This window comes from Kryptolebias marmoratus, linkage group LG4 (assembly GCF_001649575.2).
Source record: "Kryptolebias marmoratus isolate JLee-2015 linkage group LG4, ASM164957v2, whole genome shotgun sequence".
Taxonomy (NCBI): Eukaryota; Metazoa; Chordata; class Actinopteri; order Cyprinodontiformes; family Rivulidae; genus Kryptolebias; species Kryptolebias marmoratus.
Window position 1 is genome coordinate 26,688,966 of NC_051433.1, and position 7,216 is coordinate 26,696,181.

Sequence of the window (7,216 nt, forward strand, 5' to 3'; positions counted from 1 at the left end):
GGAGACTCTGCCAGACGTTCCCAACAGACCCTCACAATACGTTTGGGCCTGCCAGGTCTGACCGGCATCCTCCCCCACCAACGGAGCCAACTCACCACCAGGTAGTGGTCAGTTGACAGCTCCGCCCCTCTCTTCACCAGAGTGTCCAAAACACTATAAAATCCAAACACGCTAAATATCACAAATCACATAACTCACTCCCACACTCGCGTTTTTTCTTTTTTTTTTTTGGCGCCGCCGAACTTCCCTAAATTTTTGCGCCTCTTTCTTCTGAATAATTTATCATAACTCAGGTTTTCCTTGACTTATCGAGATAATTTAAAAACTGGTGTAAAGCTTGAAGTCTGGACTTTCGAGATGAATTAAAACGGAGTCTCTGAGAGGGCGGATCTTTCCTGCTAGAGTATTTAACCCTTTAAGGTCAACGCACACTCTGGAGCCCGCTCTGGAGCAGGCGTCGACCTTAAAGGGTAAACAAAGCTCTGAAGGCTGTTTTTATCTTCTACAGACGGAACACCAAACTAGGGCTGTTGTAAACGATTATTTTAGTAATCCAGTAATCTATCGATTATTCTGGCGATTAATCGAGTAATCAAAAACAAAAACTACTAATTTTAGGAATAATACAAATACACAAAAAAGAACATGTAAGTAAACAGCCCATTAAAGCTCAAGTCTTTAAAGGAGCCTATGGTTGCAATGGAGGAAAGTGAGCATGTCAACATGCTCTGAACTGAGGCTTGCCCTGCGCTTCGATGCAATGTTTCCTGCTGATGGCGTAGATGTCACTGGGGTACACAGAAAAAACTTTGCAAGCTTTGACAGCGTTGGATAGTGTGCTGCATTTGATTTCCACCATTTCAGTGGACTCTCCCTCCAGGACAGTGCATGCTCTCCAAAGTACATCAAGACCTCCCTCTGGACAGTTTGGTTCAAATGCTGCTCCTCATCCTCTTCATCACTTGTACTGGAGTCAGAAGAAAAAAGTAGATTGCTGATAGTAGGTAGGTAGTGTTCTCCTGATGCTTTACAGGCTTGTCTTGCGCTGCATTGGGAACCTCCTTTTCACCTGAATTTGTCTGTCTGATTTTCTTTTTTACATCAAGTGCCATTGTTTGTATCATGCTTTGAATCTTAAAGGCTTCATCAGGGGGCAGGAACTTAAGTTCCTTAAATCAGGGATCTAAAGCAGCAGTAAGTAGGACAGTGTTTGGGGATTGAGGCTGACACATAAATAGTTCTTTCCATCTTGTTGTGATCTGTGTCATCATATCAGCTTGGTATGACTGGGCAGGTGCAGTCTCAAAAACTTGGGTCTGTATGGACTTCTTGAGGCTTTGCACAAGTTGTGGAAGTGCAGAGAGAGTAATGCAGTCTTGCCCACTCAGAAACACAGTTGCGTCTTCAAATGGCTCAAGAGCCTTGCTTACCTCCTCAATAACATTCCATTGCTCAGGCTTAAGATCAAGGTTGTGTATTCCTCTTGGTGTCAATGCTGGGTCAGATAATGCTGCAGTTATTGTCCATCTTTGCTCCAGCAGCCTGGACAGCATGTGGAAATTCCTGTTCCAACAAGTACTTACATCTTGTATGAGCATGTGTGATAATGTACCCATTTGCTGCTGCTTATCCTTCAGTTTTGTGCAAGCCAGTTCACTTTTTTTTAAATGTTCAACAGGACATTTTGCAGCAGCCACACACTTAGAGATACTCTGATTGCTCTTCAGAGCGTTCTGCACCACCAAGTTCAGGGTGTGGCACCATTATCATGGACGATGGCTTTGACTTTCTCTGGTGGAACATCAAACTTTGATTTAACATCCTCAAGCCACTCTGCAATGTTTGCTGCTGTGTGTCTTTCTTCAAGTGGCATTATTGTCAGGCTGTGGGACTCCATTTTCCAGTCCTCCCCAAGAAAGTGGCACATCACCCCAAGATTTGCCTCTGTGGCAACACTTGTCCAAATGTCTGTTGTGAGAGCAATGCTGTCAGTCTGTTTTAGGGTGTTTTTCAAATTGTCTTTGATTTCCTCATACTTTTTCTCCACTATTTTTATAAAGTATGATCTGGAAAGAAGGACATAATTTGGAATGAAGGTGGATATCATCTTCTGGACCCCTTCATCTTCCACTATGGACAGCGGTCGCATGTCTGTGATGATCATATTTAAAACCCTGTTTGAGAACTCAGTTGCTTGCAAAACTGAACATCCCGGTGCCCTTCGTACGAACCTGTCCATCAGATGACTCTGCGATTTACTAAAAAAATAAATAAATAAAATGAAATTATTAATGGTTTCTTCATTGTTATGCCTTATTAAATATAGTTCAATTGCACTTCATTGAATATAAAATTATTTAATATTGTGAAGGGGTAATTTACACTTTCTAATGACCCTGCTGCAATCAAAGTAACATTAGTATGTCAGTTGCATTTGATTTATGCATTTTAAGCTTTTATTCATGTGTGAGGTTTGAGGATGCTTTAATTAAAAGCCCTCTGTCACTGAATTATTTTTAATCATCACAGAAAAATTTTAATGCTGTAAGATTATTTTTATGGATTGGAAAACTGAATAAAATCTTTATGTTAGAAATCGAGTAAGTAAGATAGATAATGTAAAAGTTTGAGTTTGTAAATTGAGTTCTGCAAACTTAACTTGCTATTGTAAATGGTAAAAATACATTGCTATTTTTATTAAGACTATTATTATTTAGTCTTGATTGCTTAACTATAAACAAATATGACAGTAGTAATAAATGAAAGCTAATCCCAGTTTTCAATGTCATAAACAGCAGTAGCAAGAAGAAAACAAAAATCCTACTAACTCGTGTAAATACTTTTACACTTGAAATATTCACCCTAAATATCTCATTAAAGTCAGGATGGAATTACAGCAATAAATAAATGCGTTTCAGCTCATGCTGCCAGTCTGTTGCTGGGCTTTTATCTTTAACAAAATTGCTTTAAGTCCTGCATAGTTTGTTTTTTTTTCCACACAACTTACAGTGTTACATAACGCCCTGCCAGATAGGCACTATGATTAGTCGGTAGATTTAACGTTAGCAAAAATATCCCCCATTGTACATCTGTAACATGACAGATTATCATATATTTAGAATAATGTATTTTGCAAAGAGAACATAAACAATACCTGTTGGCAGCTTCGGACGGGTTTGATGCATACAGCGGGTGTTTTCTCTTCAGGTGCTGCAACTTTGAAGATGTGCTGTTGTGAACGCCAGTTCTGCTTTGCAGTGGACGCATTGTGCTGTGTTGTCTTTTCTGTTTAGCCTAAAATGTTCCTAAACTTTTGACAGTTTTTGTCATTTTCGGGGCACTTCTTTTAAACATTCTTCGTTTCCCTCCATAGCTACAAACTTTGCACATACGCACCAGGCGTTAGCGGGAGTATTAGCATTGTGTAACATAAAAACCTTCCGGCTTGACCACAGTGCGCTGAATAGTTTAACATTATTTATTACAATGTATTTAACGAAGCTTCGGGGCAGATAATTTGCCTCGAGGATTTTTCTTTATCAAGGTACTTAAATTGTTCGAGGAATCGTTTCAGCCCTACACCAAACCAACAAAAAAAAGAAAAAGTTAAAATAATTTCAGTACATGACTGATAAAACGAACATAGAATGTCTTAAAGAATGTAAAAAAAAAAGAGAGTTTTAACATCCGTCATCAGTTTTTTGTTGTTGTTTGCTTTTTGTCACACTGAACATTTTTCCAGCTGGCGATAGGCACCAGTTCCCCACGACCCTGAAGGAAAAGCCGGTAAAATGGATGGATGGATGGACTCTTTTCTAAGTTGGACTAAGACAGTGATCCTTAAACTGCGGGGAGCAACCTCTGCTGTGTGTGTGTATGTGCAAGGTTATTATGAGGGTGGGGTTCCTATTTTTATTTTAACTAAATTTGGGGCCTGAAGTATTACAAACTGAACAATTTCTTACACAGTTTTTGTGTGGGATCATAGCAGACAGGTTGTATGCTGGGCAGTGTGGAGGGAGGATCCATTACTCACTGGTCAACTGGTGTGTGACCTGATTAAAAGTGATGACAAGCACAGAGGGAAGAGTTTTATCTCTCTGATGGACAAAAAGGTTGTTGTCCAGAGGAGTTGTCATTTTAAATCAGGGTCAAACTGTCAGAGTGTGAACGGTGGAGGTGAGAAAAAAAGCAGCCCTCACTGATTGATCTGAGCCTTTGCTTGTCTGTCTGAAAACTCTGACAGCTACAGCAGGGAATAAAATATTAATACATATAATAATACTTGTTGAAGGCCACTTGACTTCTAATACTTGATGATTATCATGAAAAAGAAAAATCCCTTTAAGAAACAGCATCAGCATATAATAAACCAATAAGGCCATAACATTGTCATTAAATGCCATAATCCCTCATTAATAAATGGATTCAGTATTAGTGCCAAATACCTGCTCATTCTTTTGATTTTTGAAGAGACTAGATGTACTTTTTAAAGAGTACAGTAAAAAATAGTCTCACAGCAGTCTTTTATACTGAGTCCCTTTATATATCTATGTTGGTTTTTTTGTTCACAGCTTGAACTTTATTTTTATTGTTCTAAAAAGGTGATTGCACTTTTTTTGTTTTGTCTACATGCCTACCAACCGTCCCGCATTGGGTGGGACAGTCCCGCATTTAGCCCCCCCGTCCCGTGTCCCGCATCACCCTGTGCGGTACAGCCAAAAGTCCTGCATTTGGCCCTCACACGCCACACGTTGTATTTCTCACGCAAAAAAACACACGCACACGGCCTTTTTGCCACTTTAACGCTATATTTAGCGAGTTTTCAGATCCCTCTAGCATTTTTTAAAGCGACTAGCGACAAATCTAGTGACTTTGGCGGCTATGTTGTCCCACATTGACATTCCCAAATGTTGACAAGTATGTGTCTATTTTAGAATAACCACAGTCTGGTGGAGCAGTCTGTTTTTATCCTTCTCGCAAAGCGCAGTTCTTATTTGTTCTTTGTTCTGGAAAATATGAAGCAAAAAGTTCAAATAGCAATCCAGAAACAAAATGTGCCAAAAACAATGCCACATTTTTTAAACAATGACTAGGATAATTTTGAAAAGAACTTTGCAAATTTAGTTTTGATTATTAATATGTTTTACGTTTACCCCAGTTACAATTAAACTAGATTAACTTTGTATTAGTTTTGTTGAAGGTGCAATAAAAATCTTTCTTTAGTCGGGGGGTGAGGCATGAAACGTTGGAGAACCACTGCACTAAGAAATGCAAACATGGATTTAAACAGAACAGTGATTGTGTGCAAATCCTCACCTGTTAGTAGTTTAACATTATCACTGTTCTTTATGACTACAGTCAGAGGGATGTGAGTGTCCAAGATGAAATCTGCCTTTAAAAACTAGTGATCTGTCCAGAGCAGGAGCAGACAGATGACAGTGCTGTCCCTGACAGCTGTAGCTTCCTGTTAGCCCTGTGGATACAACCCTCCTCCTTACGGACCCAACAGTCAGCAGTACGCTCAGCCCACTTACATTCAATGGGCTCCTTGCTTTACAACCCTTAATATCTTAAAAGTTACTGAAAGTCCCATACTCAGCTCAGTTAATATGTCTGACCGTTGTATACTGCTCTTACTCTGTGTGTGAGAGTCCCGGTGCTGATGCTGCAGACTTAAGCTAATTAGCCTCCATAACTGCACACAAGCTAGCAAAGTGCGGAGAAAATGCCTTAATAATTACCGTTTTCCTGACGTTGGAGAACGGGGCAGTGTTTACAGTGTCTGACATACTCTCGTCATCTTTCCCAAGCCGCTGGTTCATCGCTGACATGCCGTAAGGCGGTGTTTCCTTCCAGCCACATCATCCGGTGTTAGCTAAGTCCAGCTAGCTAACTAGCTTCTCAGCAGCCTGACATGTTGTTGTATACGACGGTCCGGAGAGATCACGTGACCACAGCCACAGTTCCGCTCCATCCTGACGGATCGCGGTGGTAATGGTGTAAACCACTGCACTAGAGAAACACTGCAATGACGATCTGTGTAACCTCGTCAGAATTACCTACCGTCAGGGCTGTAGCCAGACTTTAAAAAATACTGAGGTCAACCACTCATTATCCCCCTGCACATCAGTTACAATGAAGACCAAAACTTAATTGAATAGAAGCATTTATTTAAAAGAAGTGACCTGAATGTGTATATGACATGCATTTGTGGGTGTGTAAATCCATGAGGATCAACATCATCTGAAGCAACAGAGGACTCAGGGCACAACCATGACGAGTCACTGAAAAGACATGAATTAGTTTATATGAATGTTGATTGTTCACGCTGCACAAACACATTCAGAACACAAGATTTTAGCATAGATTTTACCTTTTTATCAAATACCAGTGAGATGTTGTAGTTTTGGAGCTGGACCAGTTCTAGTGTGGTCTGGATGCAAAAAAGTCGCCCTTTATTGAGGTTTCACAGATCACACACTTGGTTTTAAATGTTCTGCAATTAGTGCAGAATAATCTGGTTCAGGTTTGAAGTGTCTAGATGTTGTAGTTTTTTAACTAGAATAGATTAAAGATGCTGAAGGTAGTGAAAATTAGGTGAAATCGCCCTTTAGCTATTTTCCGAAGTGGAAGCTGCAATCGGAAACTAACTTCAGCTTTGTGGAATTGAAGGAGAATATTTTTAGCAAGTTACCTCAGTTGTGTTTCACTGTAAGTGGTGCTCTTCTTCTTCTGGTCTTTATTTTAGCAGTAAGGTAGCAAAGCTGCGCTCTTCTTCATAGACATTGAGTTTGGCTGCAGCTGCACACAGTTGCAGCGCCTCGTACAGTAAACTGGTGGAGCTACGCAGAGAACCACGCCATTCAAAAGCGTTGTTTTGATTATTTTTTTTATAATATACACAGCAGAAAAATACTGAGGTCTGGACATCGGTGTCCTCAATGGTAACTACGGCCCTGCCTATCATAGCACAGCTAGAGAGCTATGTCTAACTGTCGGTGCTACCCATCAAAAACTGCAATCGTCATGTTTGCAAACCAAAAACTATAGCGGTCTGTGTTAATGTTAAATATCATAATCGGATAACATTCTTTGAAGTGGAAACTTAAAAGTTATGCTTAGCATAGCATTGGAACAATTTATATCTACAACAAAAACCTTTCTAAAACCACAAAAAATCACTTCCTTCATTAGAAATGAAAAGCTATTGCAG

At 39.9% G+C, this 7,216-nt stretch overlaps 1 protein-coding gene across 3 annotated transcripts in view; it reads right to left on the minus strand.

The window, feature by feature from the left end:
- The window catches only part of ptpdc1a (protein tyrosine phosphatase domain containing 1a), a 44,886-nt gene extending 38,926 nt beyond the window's left edge, over positions 1 to 5,960 (minus strand). Inside the window, exon 1 of one of the 3 annotated variants that reach the window (XM_017439290.3) lies at positions 5,745 to 5,960. The gene's annotated coding sequence lies outside the window, so the exon portion shown is untranslated. The remainder of the gene's footprint in view (positions 1 to 5,744) is intronic. The other 2 variants (XM_017439289.3, XM_037975509.1) reach the window with 2 other exon arrangements.
- Between the last annotated feature and the right edge of the window lie 1,256 nt (positions 5,961 to 7,216).